Here is a 19,546-nt window from a genome sequence, read left to right on the forward strand (position 1 = left end):
CATCTGATTCTGCCAAAACCTCAGTTCTATTCTTACTTCAACTTTGTGTCGCTTACCGTTGAACACTTCAGGGCCAAAAAGAATGCCCTGAAATATAAGAACCAAAAAAAAAAAACAAAAAACTCACTGCTATCAAGCTGGATCTGACTCACAGCGACCCCTCCTTGGGTTTCCAAGGTAGTATCATTACAGAAATAGATTGCCCCATCTTCCTTCCAAGGAGTGGCTGGTGGGTTTGAACCCACCTTCTGGTTAGCAGTCAAATGCATTAGGCACTACACCACCAGAGCTCCTTTGAAATATAAGAGTAGCTCAAAACAGTTTGAAATAGAAATTCAAAAATGCTTTGTGTTTATATTCATTCTTAATGTACAGGAGGAAAATTGCTATGAATCTTGAGATGACAATGATTAAATGGAAGAGTTAGCCAGCAAAAGAAAATGAGAAGGAAATTTCCTCTCAGAAAAAATAATAATAATAAAAAAAAAACAAAGGAAAAAAGATTAAAGGAGACCTCCCTTTTCCAGCCTGCTTGTCAGGGGATAGTTCTTCATGTTGTGAGTACGCTTTGATTCTGGAAGCTCTGCATTTTTAGTCTTTTCCAAGTTGGTAAAAGAAGTGTCCCTTGTGGAAGATTTTCTCATATGGAGCTTTTCAAAAAAAAAATCATATCTATCAAGACTACCATTCCTTGCAGCATTTCTCTTAAAAAATTTATGGCACAGAGCAGAGCCATTCTCTTTCTAATTCCAGATTTTCTGTAAAGAGCAGCTTTTCCCTAAACTTGTCCTGGCCAGTTTCAGAATTGATCATGTCAATAGATAATTTATAGGTGGAATTGGAGATCGTACTAATGTGTCTACTTACAAGTAAAGGAGGGATTCCTGGGCTTGATTTGAGTAAAAGCCTTCTAGTCAAGTTGCTTCCATTCATATTTAATAAGCTAGTTCATGCAAGAAAGAGCAAAATGATCAGAGACTATGGAAACAGACAAACTAGAGAGTAAGCATTAGCAACTGCAGTTACTGGAGGGGTGACCCTGGGCAACGAATTCAATTGCTTTGAGTCCAAGTTTCCTTTTGATAAAAACAAAGATAAAAATACTCACCTCTCAGCAGCATTGTGAAGATGAACTGAGATAATATGGGTCAAAATTCCCAGCACATTCACAAAATACCTAGTGTGTTCAAAAAATGTTGCTTTTATTTTATTTTAGCTTTATAACAGCTAAAATAGGTAGAATTCATACCTATTCCATTAATGACTAAAGTCAACTTTTTCCCTTGAGAAATGGCATTTTCCTCAAGAAAAACAACCACAAACACACAAAACAATTCATTGTACAAAGCTTTTAATTTGATGCCCCTAGTGGGACAGCATTTTCCCAAATCCCAAGTATCTCACCTTTTAAACAACTACCCTGTGGATCTCAGAACAGATGCCTTACCAAAATTTCCCTAAACTGTTTAGCATTCTTTCTGCCTGTTACTCCTCCTTGGGCAATGACTACGTTGCTTTCAATGTTGAGGGTGGAAAGTAGACAAGAGTAGAGGAGACCAAGGGGACTGATAAAGCTGACAGGGTGCAGGAAGGGATGCCAGAAAAGATGCTCTTAAATACCTTCGTGAAGAAAGTAGCATTTATAGTGAAAATTAAAAAAAAAAAAAAAAAAGTACTGAAATTCTGAACAACTTGATCACAAACTGTATGAGTCTATAATGAAAAATAGTATTTTAAAAATTTGAACACTAATTAGCAACAAAAAGGTGATAGATCAATAAAAACTCAGTCCTACTTAAGATGCATAGCTCCCTCATGCCAATTTCTAAACCGTTATACTTTCAGCTCTTGTCATTTTGTTCAAAACATCCTTCTGTTGTCATTTAAATCTCCTCGGCACTGGGTGTCCACATTATAAAATGAGAAGAGAGATGATGCCTATCTTACAGTTTTACAAAGATGAGGTGCAGTCATGTAAGCAAAGCTCAGGCCTGAGTCCATGAGGCTGAGTCAGGGAACAATCAGAATGACAAGCACTCCATGGATCCAGTAACCCCTCCCCTCTGACCTCAGCCCACTGACCTCAAACCAAACTCTGCTTCTTGGTTTTTCCCTCTTTTTTTTCCAAAATATTTTTTGCAGTACTTTTATACATACTAACTCACTAAGAACTAACGAAGACTCTATGAGAAAGGAAAAATTATGAGCCATGTTATAATTGAAGAAACTGAGGTATATAGTGGTAAAGTAACTTACCCATGCTTTCACATGAACAAAGACACTGAACATCCAAAAAGGATCTGGGTCTACCTTGTAACAGTTATAAAAAGTCAATAAATGGCATTTCTTCATATGTTTGACTTTATAACCAACTCTATATCAATATTACAGATATAGAGCTAAACAGAGCATATAAATCAGGTGCAAAGAAATAGACTGGCTTACGCTCCCATGAGTTAAATTTACCTTTCCTACCCCTTATACCCTCCTCTTCCCCCTCTCAAAAAAAAAAAAAAAAAACTTGATTTTACCCACAAAGACAGAGCCTGCATTGCTAAGGAGCAGTTGAGAACACATCCTCTTCACACAGGTGGGTCTCAAAATAAGAGGAAGAAAAGAAGGGTCAAGGCAAAGAAGGCCAGTTTAACTTCTATTAAACTGAGATGCCAGTCTTCTTTAAATGAGAAGAAGAAAATGAAGGGACAGAAAGTGACCAGAAGTAAAAGCCACTTGACTGAAAGGAAATATGAGTGAAGGAAAATACTACCTTCCCATGATATCTGATTTCAAAACCTGGTCTTCTACAACTACACTAAAGAGAAGCAGAATAGCTCAGTGATTAGAAGTGCATATTATGGAATCAGATCTCTGATTTTTTATTTAATCCTAGTTCTACCAGCTACTAGCCATGTGATCATGGCCATATTACTTACAATCTAATGTCCTGATGTTCTCATTTGTAAAACAGAGATCATAACTGTGCCACATATATAGGGTTGTTGTGAAGATTAGATGGATTAATATATATAAAGACTCAATATAATAATACATAACTGCTCAATAAATTTTAGTGATTGTTATAGATTAAAAACATATATTGAAAAATCTATGGATGTGATCCCATTTGGAAATAGGGTGTTCCTTTTGTTATGATAATACCAGAGCAGGGTGCATCCTAAACTAAACTAGTTCTGAGTTATAAAAAGAGTAGACTAACACAGATACACTCATACCCATACACACACATGCACACAAGCACACTCAGGTGGAAGACACCATACAAAGATGGATACACATGACAGATGCATGTATAAGCCCAGGAACACTAAGAATTACTGGCTATCAGAAGCTGAAATCTCAAAATAAGGAGCTTTGGTGTTGTACTGGTTAAGGTATTTAGCTGCTAACCACAAGTTGGTGGTTCAATCTTACCAGCCACTTAATGGAAGAAAGATGAGGCAATCTACTTCTGCAAAGATTTACAGTCTTGGAAACCCAATGGAGGTCACTATGAGTCAGAATCCATTCTATGGCAGTGAGTTCTGAGAAGCTAAAATATATAAAGAAGGACCACTCCCTAGACCAACACACTGAATCCAGATTTCTAGCCTCCTGAACTTAAAGAAAATAAGTTTCTGTTTTTTAAAGCCACTCACTTGAAGTATTTTTTTGTTATGGTAGCATGAGGCAACAATGATAGAGATAATTAATATTAAAACTGTCCTCACTGAAAAATAGTAGTCACAATGTTGGTTAGCTCAGAAGCTTTGATTATATCCATGGATGTAGATTCATTAGTCTCTATAAATTTTAGGAGCAACAGAAAAATATTAATAGGTTAACAACCTAAATTCCCATCAATGGATGAGTGGATAACCAAATTATGGAACATGCACCCAATGGAATACTATGCTACATTAAAGAACAATGGAGGATATGCGAATCATCTCACAATGTGGATGAAGCTGGAGGACATTATGCTGAGTGAAATAAGTCAATTGCAGAAAGACAAGTACTGTATGAGCCCATTACTGTAAAAAGACAAAGAAGGGTTTGCTTGGGAAAAGGAACACACTTTGTAGATTACTGGGATGAGGAGGGAAGGGGAAGGATTAATTTCAGGCTAGTTTGGGCCCACACACTGACATGGGTAGGGGAGGGATATATGGGAAGGACCACCATGATAACATTAGGAAATAGGAGGATACTGAATTGTGCACATAAGAGATAGATGACAGATGCTAATATCAACCAATGTGTCCACAATACTGCATTGCCATTAACACCAAACACCAGGCTACAGATAAACACATAAACACCTGAGAGGATCAGATGGGGGTCAGTGAACAGGAGTATACACTCTAGACCAAGGATAGATTCAGCTGAGGCTAATCTTGCACAGACACCAGTGATACAAAATGCCTGCATTCCTTACAGAAACAATAGAAGACAGACACAGAGTAATCCCTCACAGATAACCAGACACTATGGGGGAGAGACCCAATAGATCAACTGTCTCAGGATTATAGTACTGGGGGACAACAGACTCAATTGGCACAACAAAATACATTAAAAAAGCCTTGCTCTGCATGCTATATTGGTGAGTAGCAACTGGGGTCTTAAAAGCTTTCAAGCAGCCATCTAAGATGCAGCTGATGGTCTCCCAGCATCGGAAGCAAAGAAGGCAAAAAAAAGGGGAGGGGTCAGAGGGCATTTGGAAGAAATCAGCCATAAGATACAATGGCCCTTGAGACCAGAAGAACTAGATGGTGCCCGGCTACCAATGCCAACCACTCAGGAAAGGATCAAATCTGGAGATCCTGGATAGAGTGTGAGGGAAACATGGAACAAAATCCAAAAACTCAATAATGACCAGAATTACTGGTCAGATGAAATCTGATGAGACTCCCAATACTATGGCCCTGGAATACATTCTGTGCCTGGAATAAAATGCATCCCCAGAGGCTGGCTCTCAGCCCAATAGTTAACAAGATGTATCACAGACAACTCTACCCATGATGATGCACCCACATACTCTATGACAATACATCCCTTAGAGCAATAGACCACAGGACACCAGAGGACCAACATTCAAATTGAGGAAATGCAGGACAAACAGGAATGCATAAATACAAGGAGCACAGGGGGAGGGTTACAGGGTAGGGAGGGGAGAAGACCGGGTTAGGGTTGGACATGGTAAATGGGGAGTGAAACTAAATGTACATGTAACGTTGAATGTAAAACAAGCTCTTAAAATAAAATAAAATAAGCCACCACCAGAAACACACACACACACACAAAAAAAATAGATTAATCCTGTAACCATTGTTTTCTCAATGTCATGATGTAAGATTCACACTGGCCTTAAAAGTTTGTCCATCACCAAATCGTGCATATAAGATATAGATGACAGAGGCCAGTATATCCAGACTAGTATATCCACAACTGCATTACCATTAACACCAAACACCAGGTTACAGATAAATACATAGACAACTGAGAAGATCAGATGGGGTCAGTGAACAGGAATGTACTTTAGACCAATGATAGATTCAGCTGAGGCTAATCTTGCACAGATAATAGTGATATAAAATAACCACAATCATTATAGAAGAAACAGAAGATAGACATAGAATAATCCCTCATAGACAGCCAAACACTGTGGGAAAGACATCCACAACCAGATCTGCCAACTCAGGACCATAACACTGGGGGACACCAGACTCAATTGGTAAGACAAAATACATAAAAATCTTGTTCCACAACCTACTTTGGTGAGTAGCAAGTGGGGTCTTAAAAGCTTCTGAGCATCTATCTAAGATGCAACCAATGGTCTCATCTCGTTGGAAGTGAGGAAGAATGAAGAAAACCAAGGGCATTTGGAAGCAATCAACCCTAGGACATGATGGACCTCGAGACCAGAAGAACTAGATGGTGTGCAGTTACCAATGCCAACCACTTGGGAAAGGATCAAAACTGGAGATCCTGGATGGAGTGGGAGGAAAAACATGGAACAAAATCAAAAACACAATAATGACCAGAATTACTAGTCGGATGGAGTCTGGGGGGACCCCCAAGAGTATGGCCCCAGGATACATATCTGGCCTGGGATAAAACTCACTCCCAAGGGCTGGCTCTCAGCCCAACAGTAAATAAGACTTACATGCAGACCACTCAACCAAGGCGATGCACCCACCTACTCTTTGGAGATACATCCCTTGGAGCAATCAGCCATAGGGCACCAGAGGGATAATAGTCACACAGAGGAAAATCTGGACAGACAGGAGTGCATAACTCAGAAGGGCAAGGGAGGCCACGGGTGCTGGTTTACTGGGAAGGCAGAGGAAGAGAGTGGTTGGGATTGGGAATGGTAATTGGGGAGTGGAACGAAATGTACATGAACTGTTGAATGTAAAACAAATTCTGCTCTGTAAATTTGCACCTAAAACACAGTTAAATGTGTGTGTATATATATATATATATATATATTTTTTTTTTTTTTTTAATGTTGATTAAAAAGGGAAACTTAATTGTGGAAGCCTGAATAAAAGAACTATTAAAAAATTGTCCATGAGTTTTTAAATTTAAATTTCTTTTTTACTATTTCTTCTTTGTTTTTTAGGTATTTCCAAATTTTCTACAACAAGTAAATATTATATTAAAAGCAAAAAAAAAGAAAGAAAAGGAAATGTCAGTTAGGAAGTGGGTCAATAAATACCTATGGATCATCCACTCTGTATCAGACACTGGGTTAACGACATTCAAACCAATAAGATTCTCTTACTACATATTCTAAATAGTAATGGGGAAAACATCTTAAAAAGAACATAAGAAGGAGAAGTTATTGACATTTCATAATTATCAAGATTGCCAGTTTTCTCTCACTTTTTGAGATTTTTTTTTTAGCTCTTGTGGTGTAGTGCCTAAGGCATTTGACGCTCACCAGAAGGCTAATGGTTCAAACCCACCAGCCACTCTTTGGAAGGAAGGTTGGGCAATATATTTCCGTAGTGATGTTGTTGTTGTTGTTGTTATGTGCCATCGAGTCAGACCCAACTCATAACAACCCCTCCTTGGGTTTCCAAGGAAGTATCACTATGGAAGAAGATTGCCCAACCTTCCTTCCAAGGTAGTGATACCACCTCAGAAACCCAAGGAGGGGTCACTATTAGTTGGATCCAACTCAATGGCAGTGAGTTTGGTTTTGTTTGGTATGTAGAAACAACCCATATTTTCAATTTTTTATGAATTAATATTTATTTTAAAGTGGAAATTTTAATTAATAATAAAATCTACTATCATTTATTAAGCAGCTACAATAGTTGAGGTACTTACAACACAATTTACTGACACTCTCTCTAATTTTCCCAACAGGCCTACAGTGAAGATATTAGTTCCATTTTGCAGAGGAGGAAACTGAGGGTCAGAGAGGTTGTGACTCTCCAGATTCTATTAATATCAACTTCCTCAGGTGTATTTTAAAACACATTTCAATTTATACACACAAAAAAAAGTTAAAGCACACATCTTTTTCACAGAGCAAGGTACACCTATAAAACCATACATGCTGTTTAGTAGACCACAAGGTTTTTTAACAGCATCCCATATTTCTCTGTTTTGAATCTCTTGCCACTTGGGTAAACATTGTACTTTTCATTGGATATACTGTAAGTCATTAAAGTCAGTAAATAGCAGAAATGAATAAAACAGCAACTTAGATATTTTTAACACCTCTGAGTTAAAACCACTTTGCAGTGGGGAAGAACAGATGCCCACTTCTAAATGTGAGAGCCACCAACTGGGAATTTGCTAGTTGTAACTGCTGCCATCTGTTTTCCACTGTTCTTTTTACCTGCCTCTGTTAGATTTAGTATTTGAATTCTGGGCCATGGATTCTTAGTATAAGGCAGGGGTGGGTAGGGGGACTCCAATATGAAATTTTCCCAGTTGCTCTCGCCTGCCTTAAATCAAAGGTAACTTCTCAGGGAAAAAAATATCATGAGGGTGATTATTTAACAACTGCATTTTATTCTTCTACACATTCTTTATACTCCTATTTCCATGTGCAATTTTTTCTATTTAATCAACTTCCTGCTTTTCCTAAGGGTATTACGGAAATGCCTCTCTGATGCCAATTAGGGCACTGCTGTGTGAATTAGTTTCTTCTCTGGCTGAATAAATAATTTTAGTCAAGCCATACATACATTCAGAACTCACTTAATCAGCACTTAACTAGCTAGTGTAGTGGGCTTTTCCCTTTAGAGTCAACATGTTGAAGGAGATTCTATTTGTGCCAAAGGGAAGCAGATAAAACAGACAGGTTAATAGGACTATAAAGGATAATAAGAGATTCTAGTTTACCCTTCTGGCTCCAAGTAAATTTGTTCTCAAACCCTACTAAAAATATGTCCTTTTCTCTTAGGAACATCTGTAGGGGAGGTTTCTCAGCATTTGATTATAATTCTGAGTGACATATGTGCATGTGCATATAACTTCTGGCTGAAAGCCAACAGAGAACAAGAATAATTACCCAACCTGTAAATATGCTCTCTCTTTAAATCTACACAATAAATGTGCACTTCCCATTTTTATAGAAGAGAAAACAGGTTCAGAGAAGTCATGTATTTTGGTCAGAAGAACACAAATAGTGACAGAACAAGATTTGATGCCAACTCTGCCTGATTTTTTTCACTCAGATTGAGAGAGGAGTACTTAAGAAGGCAGAGTGTGACTTCAGTTAAGAGTTTCTTCTTCTTTCTTTTAAGAACTTAAGTCACTCTGCAATCTTAAATGAAATAGAAAAGATAAAAAGATCTCACAAGTTATATGCTTAATTGAAATACTTTCTCAAAGGTCAAGTCAAATGAAGCTTTTCCAAAACAAACCATAACACTAGCCACCATACTACTGTTGCCTTGCAAACTAAGAAGACTGTTTAGGAAAAGTGACTCTTTTTCAAGAACAAAGTCCAGTCAATTATAAAACTTTGATATATATAGAAATTACTTCAACAACAGTATAGCAAGTGACTCAAAAAAAAAAAAAAAGAAAAGAAAAGAAAAGTAAAAACCTGTAGAAAATAAAGAATATTGACAATGATAAAAAGTCAGAGACAACCATACTGCTTGAGATAGTTTGAGGTTTTCTGAAATGGGCCACCTGATTACCAATGAAAACAAAGAAAATTTATGTCTTCATCTAGAAACTCTTCATTTAAGGTACAAATACCATTAGGAAACTTAGGTTAATAGTTCAGGGCAATTCTATTCAACAAAATGCATTGTTCATATATTTGTGCTTATGGTGCCTGAACCAACATCCAGGATAGGATTCTAAAATCATACACACACAAACTAGAGATCTTACTCAGAATCAAACTTTACTAACAATTACAAGGATATAGACAGTCAAGAGAAGACAGAGAAGAGAGAGTTTTGGGACCTTCACGGTGATTCCTCGGACACTCCCCTTTGTTCTTGAGCATGGACATCTGCTGAGAACAATAGTTTAGGTCTCTAAGTGAGGCTTTCAGGGTTACCCACTAAACAGGAAGAATTTAAGCTCACAAACATCTCTATTTTATAACCTAGAACAGGAGTTAGCAAACTACAACCAGAAAGCCAACAATCTGTTCTTATAAATAAAGACTTATTAGAACATTGCCAGATCTACTTGTTACATATTATCTAAGGCTGCTTTCCCATCACTTTATCACTTAACACTTAAACAGCAAACTTAAGTAGTTCTGACAGATCATACGGTACATGTGCATAAAATATTATCTAACCCTTCTATTTGGAATGCAAAAGTCAGAAACAAAGGAGAAACATCAGAACTGGAAAATGTGGCCCTGGTAAAATAAATGTCACTGGAGATCATAGGATAGGATTTTACAAGATCAAATACATTTTTTCAACAACATAAACAGCAACTATACACATGAATCTCACCAAGTGGAATACACACAAATCAAACCAAGTACAGCTGTGGAAAAAGGCAACAAAGTTCAATATCATTAGTCAGAAAACGGCCAGGAGCTGACTATGGAACAAGCCATCATTTGCTCATATGCAAATTAAAGCTGAAGCTGAAGACAATTAAAACAAGTCCATGAGAGCAGAAATACCATCTTGAGTGTATCCCACCTGAATTTAGAGACCATCTGAAGAATATATTTGATGCATTGAACACCAATGACCAAAAACCATACAAATTGTGGGATGACATCAGGAACATCATACATGAAGAAAGCAAATGATCATTAAAAAGACAGGAAAGGAAGAGAAGATCAAAAAAATGTCAAGAGACTCTAAAACTTGCTCATGAATGGTGAGTAGCTAAAGCAATTGGAAGAAATGATGACATAAAAGAGCCAAACAGAAGATTTCAAAGGGCGGCTGAAGAAGACAAAGTAAAGTATAAATGAAATGTGCAAAGACCTGGAGCAAGATAACCAAAAGGGAAGAACACTCTTGACATTTCTCAAGTTGAAAAAAAAAAAAATTGAAGGAAAAAAAATCAAGCCTTGAGTTGCAATATTAAAGGATTCTATGGAGAAACTATTAAAGTATTAAACTATTAACCAGGAAGCATCAAAAGAAGATGGAAGGAATGTGCAGAGTCACTGCACCAGAAAAAATTGGTCGATGTTCAACAATTTTAGGAGGTAGCCTATGATCAAGAACCAATGGTACTGAAGAAGTCCAAGTTTCACTGATGTAACTGGCCAAAATCATGGCTCCAGGAATTGAGGAACACCTGTTGATGTTTCAACAAATTAATGCAGCACTGGAGGCCCCACTCGTTTATTCCAAGATATTTGGTAGACAGCTATTTGGCCAACCAACTGAAGAGATCCATTACTTATGCCCATCCCAAAGAAAGGCAATCCACCAGATTGTGGAAATTATTGAAAAATATCATTAACATCACACACAAGTAAAATTTTGCTGCAAAACAGTTGTAACAGTATATTGACAGGAAACAGTCAGAAATTCAAGCTGGATTCAGAAGAGAGTGTGGAATGAGGGACATCATTGCCAATGACAGATGGATCTTGGCTGAAAGCAAAGAATACCAGAAAGACGTATACCTGTGTTTTACTGACTAGGCAAAAGCATTCAACTGTGTGGATTATTATAATTATGGATAATATTGTGAAGAATGGGAATTCCAGAACACTTAATTGTGCTCATGAGGAACCTGTACATAGACTAAGAGGCAGTCATTCAAACAGAAAGAGGGGGTACTGAATGGTTTAAAATCAGGAAAAGTGTGTATCAGGATTGTATCCTTTCACCAGACTTATTCAATCTGTATGCTGAGCAAATAATCTGAGAAACTGGACTATATGAAGAACAATGCAGCATCAGGATTGGAAGAAGACTCATTAACAATCTTCAATATGCAGATGACATAACTTTGTTTGCTGAAAATGAAAAGGCTTGAAGCACTTTGACGAAGATTAAAGACTACAGGCTTCAGTATGGATTATGTCTCAACATAAAGAAAACAAAAATCCTCACAACTGGACCAATAAGCAACATCATGGTAATTGGAGGAAAGATTGAAGTTGTCAGGGATTTCATTTTACTTGGATCCACAATTACTACCCATGGAAGCAGCAGTCAAAAAATCAGAAGACCTATTTACATTGGGTAAACCTACCTAAAAAGACCTCTTTAAAGTGTTCAAAAGCAAGGATGTCATTTTGAAGACGAATATGTACCTGACTCAAGCCACACTGTTTTCAATAGCCTCATATACATGTGACAGCTTTTCAATAAATAAGGAAAACCAAAGAAGAACTGATGCATTTGAACTGTGGTGTGGCAAAGAATACGGAGAATACCATGGACTGTCAGCAGAACAAACTAATCAGTCTTGGAAGAAGTACAACCAGAATGCTCATTAAAAGTAAGAATGGCCAGAGTTCATCTTACCTACTTTGGTATGCTTTCAGAAGGGACCAATCTCTGGACCAGGATATCATGGTTGGTAAAGTAGATGGTCAGTGAAAATGGGGAAGGCCCTCAACAAGATGGATTGACACAGCAGCTACAGCAATGGGCCCAAAATAAAGTCTGTGAAGATGGTGCAGAACTGGGCAGTGTTTCATTCTGCTGTACATGAGATCATTTTGAGTTGGAACTAACTCAATGGCACCTAACCACAACACCTAACCCTTTAAGAAAGGAGATCTAGTGGTGCACTAGTTAAGTTCTTGGCTGCTAATCAAAGGGTCAGTGGGAAAAAAGGGCTAGCAATCTGCTTCCATAAAAATCACAGCCTACAAAGCCCTATGGGGGATTCTACTCTGTTCTATAGGTTCGTTATGAGTCAAAATTAACTTAACCATATACAACAATGACAGCAACACTTTGAGAAAAATTTTGCCAACCCCTGTCCTAGAATGTTGACATTCTCCAGGGATCTAAATCTCATTTCCTGGGTCTTATTTACTTTAGCTTATCTTTGTCGAAAGGCATATTACAAAGGGCAATTTGTAGATAAGGTCTCTTCCTTCCAGCAAATATTATCTTATATACCTGGAAGTCCAGTTAACAAGATTGGACTAGATCACCTACTTCCAGCCACTCCTCAGAAGGAAGACTGGGCAATTTACTTTCGTAGAGATACTGCTTCAGAAACCCAAGGAGGGATCGCAGTGAGTAGAATGGACTCGACGGCAGTGAGTTTGTTTGCTTTTTAAAATTAGTAAAAGTATATCCCTATATAAGCTATAACTTCTTCCTCTCCAATTAAAGGATTCTATGGGCAAACTATTAAATCACGGAGGAAGCATCAAAAGAAGATGGAAGGAATGTCCAGAGTCACTGCACCAAAAAGAATTGGTCAGTGTTTAACAATTTTAGGAGGTAGCCTATCAAGAACCGGTGGTATTGGTTTATTTATTTATTTCCAATGGAAATAAAACTTGCTTTTTTCCTCAAGGAAGGTAGCAATGGAAATCGACAAATTACAAATGATAATATCAATATATATTATTACAGAGGCATGCCAAAATGCATGAGAACAAAGAAGCAATCAATCATTCCAAGTTGGGAAACTGAAGATAATAGAGGAAGTAGGAAAAGGAGCCTTGGTGGAGCAACAGTTGAAAGTTCTAGACTGCTAACCCAGAGCTTGGTAGTTCAAACCCATCCAGTAGCTCCACAGAAAAAAGCCCTGGTGATCTGCTTCTGTAAAGATGATAGCCTAAAAAACCACACAGAACAGTTCTACTCTGTCACGTGGGGTAGCTATGAATCAGAAATCAACTCAATGGCACCCAACTACAATAATAACAAGGCTTAGGGAAGTAAAAGTGAGTTTAAAGAATAAGTTGAATTTAACAAGTGAAACTAAGAAAGGAACAGCAAAGGGAATAGCCTGAGATTATATATATATATATATATATATATATATATATATATATATACAAGATACATATTTAATATAGAGAGAGATCAATAAAAATGAACGCAGAGCACTAAAAAGATAGAAGAATGAACGTTTAATGATAAGGAGGAGAAAGAGGGTCTGAAAAGCCATTTGCAAAACACTAAGCCCCTGGGTCTTAAAGGTTGAAGAAAGGGACCAAACAAGGCAAAGGTAAAAAGGTAGCCTGAGTATAAATGGAAAAGAAAATAGTCTGACTCCAGATTTAGTTTGAGGAGTTTTTTGCTATTTTTTTTTTAGAACTTTTCTTCTCCTACATTTACTTACTCTTGGTCACCGCATGACTCCAGTGAAAACTGATATAATACTTAAAGGTTAAGCACCACAAACAAATTTGCCTCATGATGGGAGAAATGTCAGGAAAAGGAATTAATTAAAAGAGAAAGTGGTGTCCCTCAGTAACCAAAGTCCTCTTCTGCAGTTAAATCAAGATCTTACCATTCTAAAATGTCAACTTTATCTCTTTTGACTCATTCCATTTCTTAAAGAAAGGGTTATTACTTTGACAAAAATTAATAACAAAATTTCTGTGAGAAATGATCTTTACTTTTTAAAATAATGAAAAAGACTTCTATTACAAACTGAATATCGTACAGTATCCTATTTGCTTTCATTTAGCTATACATATATAAGGCAAAAAATTAAACTCTAAAACGTTGTGTTTGTGAACAGAAACCCAACATTAAACATCCACATGTTTATCTTTTTCTTTTTAGTTCTATGTTGTTGTTGTTGTTGTTATGTGCCATGGAGTCGGCCCGACTCATAGGGACCCCCTCCTTGGGTTGCCGAGGCAGTATCACTATGGAAGTAGATTGCCCAGTGTTCCTTCCGAGGAATGGCTGGGGGTTTGAACCTCCAGCCTTCTGGTTAGCAGTCAAGTACCTTAGGCACTATGCTACCGGTTTGTTGTTGTTGTTGTTGTTATGTGCCGTCGAGTCAGCCCTGACTCATAGCGACCCCTCCTTGGGTTTCCGAGGCAGTATCACTACGGAAGTAGGATTGCCCAACCTTCCTTCCGAGGAGTGGCTGGTGGGTTTGAACCGCCAGCCTTCTGGTTAGCAGTCAAGTGCCTTAGCCACTATGCTACCAGAGCTCCTATGCTACCGGTTTAGTTCTATAGTATCTTTCAAAAGACAGATTTTTTTTAAGTCCAAATCTAATTGGTGTTTGTGGTTTAAAAACAACCTACTTTATGCCATGGAGTTAAAATAGATTTGTTGTTGTTGTTGTTATGTGCCGTCGAGTCGGACCCAACTAATAGCGACCCCTTCTTGGGTTTTCAAGGCAGTATCACTACGGAAGTGGATTGCCCCATCTTCCTTCCCAGGAGTGGCTAGTGGGTTTGAACCGCTAGTTTTCTGATTAGCAGTCAAGTGCCTTAGGCACTAGGCTACTAGAGCTCCCAAAATAGATTTATTTATGCAAAATCATTTTGACTCTAAGGTAATAAAAAGTACAACAACGCATTTCAATCGACAAAGGGGCTGCATTTCAAGGATACAGACACCTCTGTGAGAAGTCATCAGAGAGAGATACAACAGAGTTCTGAGAACTATTGAGATTCTGTCTCTAATCAAGGCCCATTTGATCCTGGGACACTAGGCACCTCTCTCAAGTCCCCTGGTGGTGCAAATAAATAATACACTCAGCTGCTAACCAGAAGGTTAGAGGTTCAAATCTACCCAAAGGCATCTCAGAAGCAAGCCTGGGAATCTATTTCTGAAAAATCAGCCACTAATAATCCTATGAAGCACAGTTCTACTTTGACACACAGAGGATCACCATGAGTCAGAGTTGACTCGATGGCAACTAGTTTTCGTCTCCTCCCTGCCCATCTGGGCTGGAAGGAGAGAGACATAGGGCAGAGGCCTTTGTGGGTGCTGCATGGTAGGGGAAGAGATCAGGGTATGCCTTTATCCTCTCTACTTCCAACATGACTTCATTAAGGAAAAATTTATCTCAAATTTTTTCATTGAGTATTTCCATACAGAGATCCTTATTTTAATGAGATCTCTGAATGGGGAAACTTTCACAAAGATTAAATAAAAAGGCCATAAAAAGAACAAGAATTTCCCTTAAGATTCTATGACAACCATTTTAAATATGCATCAGACAGATATCACATCTAGGGGAAACAGCATTTTGCTAACCTAAAAACAAACCAAACTCACTGCCGTCGAGTCGGATCTGACTCACAGCAACCCCTCCTTGGGTTTCCCAAGTGGTATCACTATGGAAGTAGATTGCCCAATCTTCCTTCTGAGGAGTAGCTGGTGGGTTTGAACTGCCAGCCTTCTGGTTAGCAGTCAAGTGCTTTAGGCACTACATCACCAGAGCTCCTAATATTTTGTTGTTGTTGTTGTCGTTATGTGCCATTGAGTCGGCCCCAACTCATCACAACCCCTCCTTGGGTTTCCGAGGCAGTATCACTACCGAAGTAGATTGCCCCATCTGCCTTCTGAGGAGTAGCTGGTGGGTTTGAACCGCCAGCCTTCCGGTTAGCAGTCAAGTGCCTTAGCCACTATGCTACCAGAGTGAAAGATAATTATAGAACATCTTTCTCTCTTTATAGTCCATGTTGTTTGAAGTTTTGCAAGCTAAATCCAAAATGCCCCTACCCCATCCACTAAAAAGCCAGCTGAGATGTAAAGGCACAAAATGAATTTTTATCAGGAGCATAGTTTATCTTGAAAACCATAGAGAAACTCTTGGGAAAATTCCTACGAACCTACAGGAAAGTGAATTTCCAAATCCTCATTTGGAAAGGAGAATTGTAGGGGAAGGGATAGAACAGCACTTTTGCTAATTGTTTTCCTCCATTCCAAACTCTTGTTTGTAATAAAAGACAGTTTAGCAATATGAATAAAGTCAATAAATATAGGGTCTCCAAATATATCATTTGGGGCCAGAAATGTTATATTTGGCATAAATATAACAGGTCTGTCATTTCTTACCTTGGCAGCAAGATTTTCTGTAGGTGGCAGAAAGTTGTTCTTGTTCACTGATTTGGAAGTTTTCTTCTAATCTTCAAGGTAGAAAATTTTTAAATAACCCAGAAGGCCTGAATAAATTGATAGAGATCTTTTTATAAAATACTGAAAACAAATATTTAATAGAATAATTTACTGTGGAAAAATATTACAATCAATATAACATGAAATGTTTTTTATTCTGAGGCATTCTCCTTGAGTTTTTGTTATTGGTTTTTTATGGCAGTTTTTCTTTTATGACTTTGGGGTTTTTGTTTCTCTGTTTATTTCTTTTCCTAGCATAGTTCTTTTATTCAGAATCAGGCATTAATAAGCTTGCAGTCATTATTTTTTCCAAATTCTCATTATGAATAATTCTCTAAAAGGGAATCCCAAGATTTTAAAGGCAGTTACCAAAACCAAACTCACTGCCATAGAATCGGATTGGACTCATAGCGGCCCCTCCTTGGGTTTCCGAGGCAGTATTACTACTGAAGTAGATTGCCCAACATTCCTTTTGAGTGGCAGGTGTATTTGAACTGCCAATAAAGCCAGTTAGAAGGGAAGATTGAAGGAAGCTTAGTTTCACATTTCAGAAAACTCCTTAGAGTAGAGCCAAATTTAATTAACCACTCTGTTGTTGTTATTGTTATGTACCACTCTAGTGACTATTTTATTTGCAAGACCAAGTGTACAACTTACTGCCCAGATATAATAATTGTTGTTATTGTTATGTGCTGTCAAGTTGGACCCAACTTATAGCGACCCTTACTTGGGTTTCTGAGGCAGTATCACTACGGAAGTAAATTGCCCCATCTTCCTTCCGAGGAGTGGCTGATGGGTTTAAACCACCAGGCTTCTGGTTAGCAATAAAGTGCCTTAGGCCTTTTTTTCCTTTTTATTTCTTCTTTTCTTGTATTTATTTATTTATTTATTCATTAATCAAATATTGTCTTTCTATTCTGTGCCAGACAGTAAGTGAAACGATAATGATCACAGTGGTAAGAGACACAGAACTACACCACCCAGAAGTTTATTAATGTCTAGCCATGGCATGACCAACTTCCCACAACCCTGTTCTTTTGCAACTAGAATTGTGCCTTCTTCTTCACAGACTTTTCCTTCAGCAGCTTGAATCTAATCCCCCTGCCCAAGTACTTTAACTAAAGTCTTTCTAATTTCTCTTTAAATTGCTACTCAAATGAGATTTGTACCCAGAGTGAAGTTTCTCTGATATTAAGTGGTCCTCATTAAAGATAGAATGGAATACACAAAAGCACAATCACAGACAACCACCATCTTTCAGTTTGTCATATTGGGGTGGTTTGTGTATTGCTAATCTCCTCATAAGCATGTGAAAGCTGGACAATGAATAAGGAAAACTGAAGAAGAGTTGATGCTTTTGAGTTGTGATGTTGAAGAATACTGAAAGTACCACAGACTACCAGAAGAACAATCAGATCTGTCCTGGAAGAAGTATAGCCAGAATACTCTTTGGAAGCAAGAATGGCCAGACTTTGTCTCACCTACTGTGGTCATGGTGTCAGAAGGGACCATTCCCTGGTGAAGGATATTATGCTTGGTAAAGTGGAGGGTCAACAAAAAAGGGGAAGGTCCTCAACGAGATGGATTGACACAGTGGCTGCAACGATGGGATCAGGTATAGCAAGGATAATGAGGCTGGCAGAGGACCGGGCAGTGTTTTGCTCTGTTGTACACAGGGTCGCTATGAGTCAGAGCCAATTTGATGTCACCTAACAACAACTACAATAAATGATGCTGGAAGCTCTGCCACCAGTACTTCAGCAGGGCCACCTATGATAGACAGGTTTTAGCAAAACTTTCAGACTAAGACAAACTGGAAAGAAAAGCCTAGATGTCTACTTCTGAAAATTAGCCAATGAAAACATTATGGAACACAACAGAATCTTGTGAAACACAGCAGTGGAATATGAGCCCCCTAGTGTGGATGGCACAACACAATAGTCGCAACAATAGATTCAAATATACCAATGATTATGAAGACATGTGCAGGACTCAGCAATGTTTTGTCACCTGTAGCTAACACAATCACATAGTGTCAGGTGCACCGATATATCTGTTGGTAATTTTGGATGCTGATTCAGATCCCCTGTGATACCTGGTCCCCGTATTAACCATGCTTCTTCCAATTCTACCTTATGAGCTCAGGTCTTTCACAGCAAATGCTTGACAACCTGGTGTGGAGGACCAAAAGCCCTGCTCACTTAGGAATATCTTTTATTTCCCCCCCAAGGCAGATAAGGCACTGCTGAGCCATTTCTAAGCTTCTATGCAGTAAATCATCTCCAACAAACCTTCTGCCCCTAAATTCCTTGCTTGTCTAGATTTCAGATACTGGATCTCCTTCAATGAAAAATTATTTTGAAGGAAAAAAAAAAGAATTTTGAAATTGATGTTCATTGTAAACTATTTGTAAACTCTGAAAAAATACCAAGGGCTGAAAAAAGAGTTAACCCATGTTAGGGGTGTCTTCTAAACACAAGGCAAGGGTATGAAAATGAATTTGAGTCTTATCTGTCAATGCCTTCCTATGTTTTCTTATGGAGAATACATTTCTGAAAAATAAATTTAGTAACAGGGGACAGATAATTATGTTTGTAAAAGTCACACTTTCTTTCAAGGTTTTATATATTTCATCCCATTGTCTTCTTGCCTGCATCGTTTCTGCTGAGAAATCGAGCTTAGTCTTATTTGTTGCATCTTGGCTTAGTGTTTATTTATAACACTCACATAGTAGGTGAAACCCTGATCTCAAATGCTCCCAACAGCAACTGGGTAACATTGAAGTTGCACTTTGTAGCAGCAGCTTAAGGCATAGCATTTGTCTCAAAAGAAGAACCCAGAAAATTAAATAAATTAAGCACTATAAGAAACACACAGGAATTTAAGGCATTTTTTTCTCTCATGCATTTAATTATTATGGGAAAAATCAAATCAGAAAGATCAGCCCATTTTAATAAAAAGTTTTAATCACCTAAAGATTTTTAATTTGAAAAAAAAAACTTATACACACACACACACAGAGATGACCAGGATCTTAAAAACTCAGCACATATGTTCACACAAAATAA

The sequence above is a fragment of the Orycteropus afer genome, unplaced genomic scaffold, assembly GCF_000298275.1.
Source record: "Orycteropus afer afer isolate SDZICR_OR568_19922 unplaced genomic scaffold, OryAfe1.0 scaffold00216, whole genome shotgun sequence".
In the NCBI taxonomy this organism is placed as follows: domain Eukaryota; kingdom Metazoa; phylum Chordata; class Mammalia; order Tubulidentata; family Orycteropodidae; genus Orycteropus; species Orycteropus afer.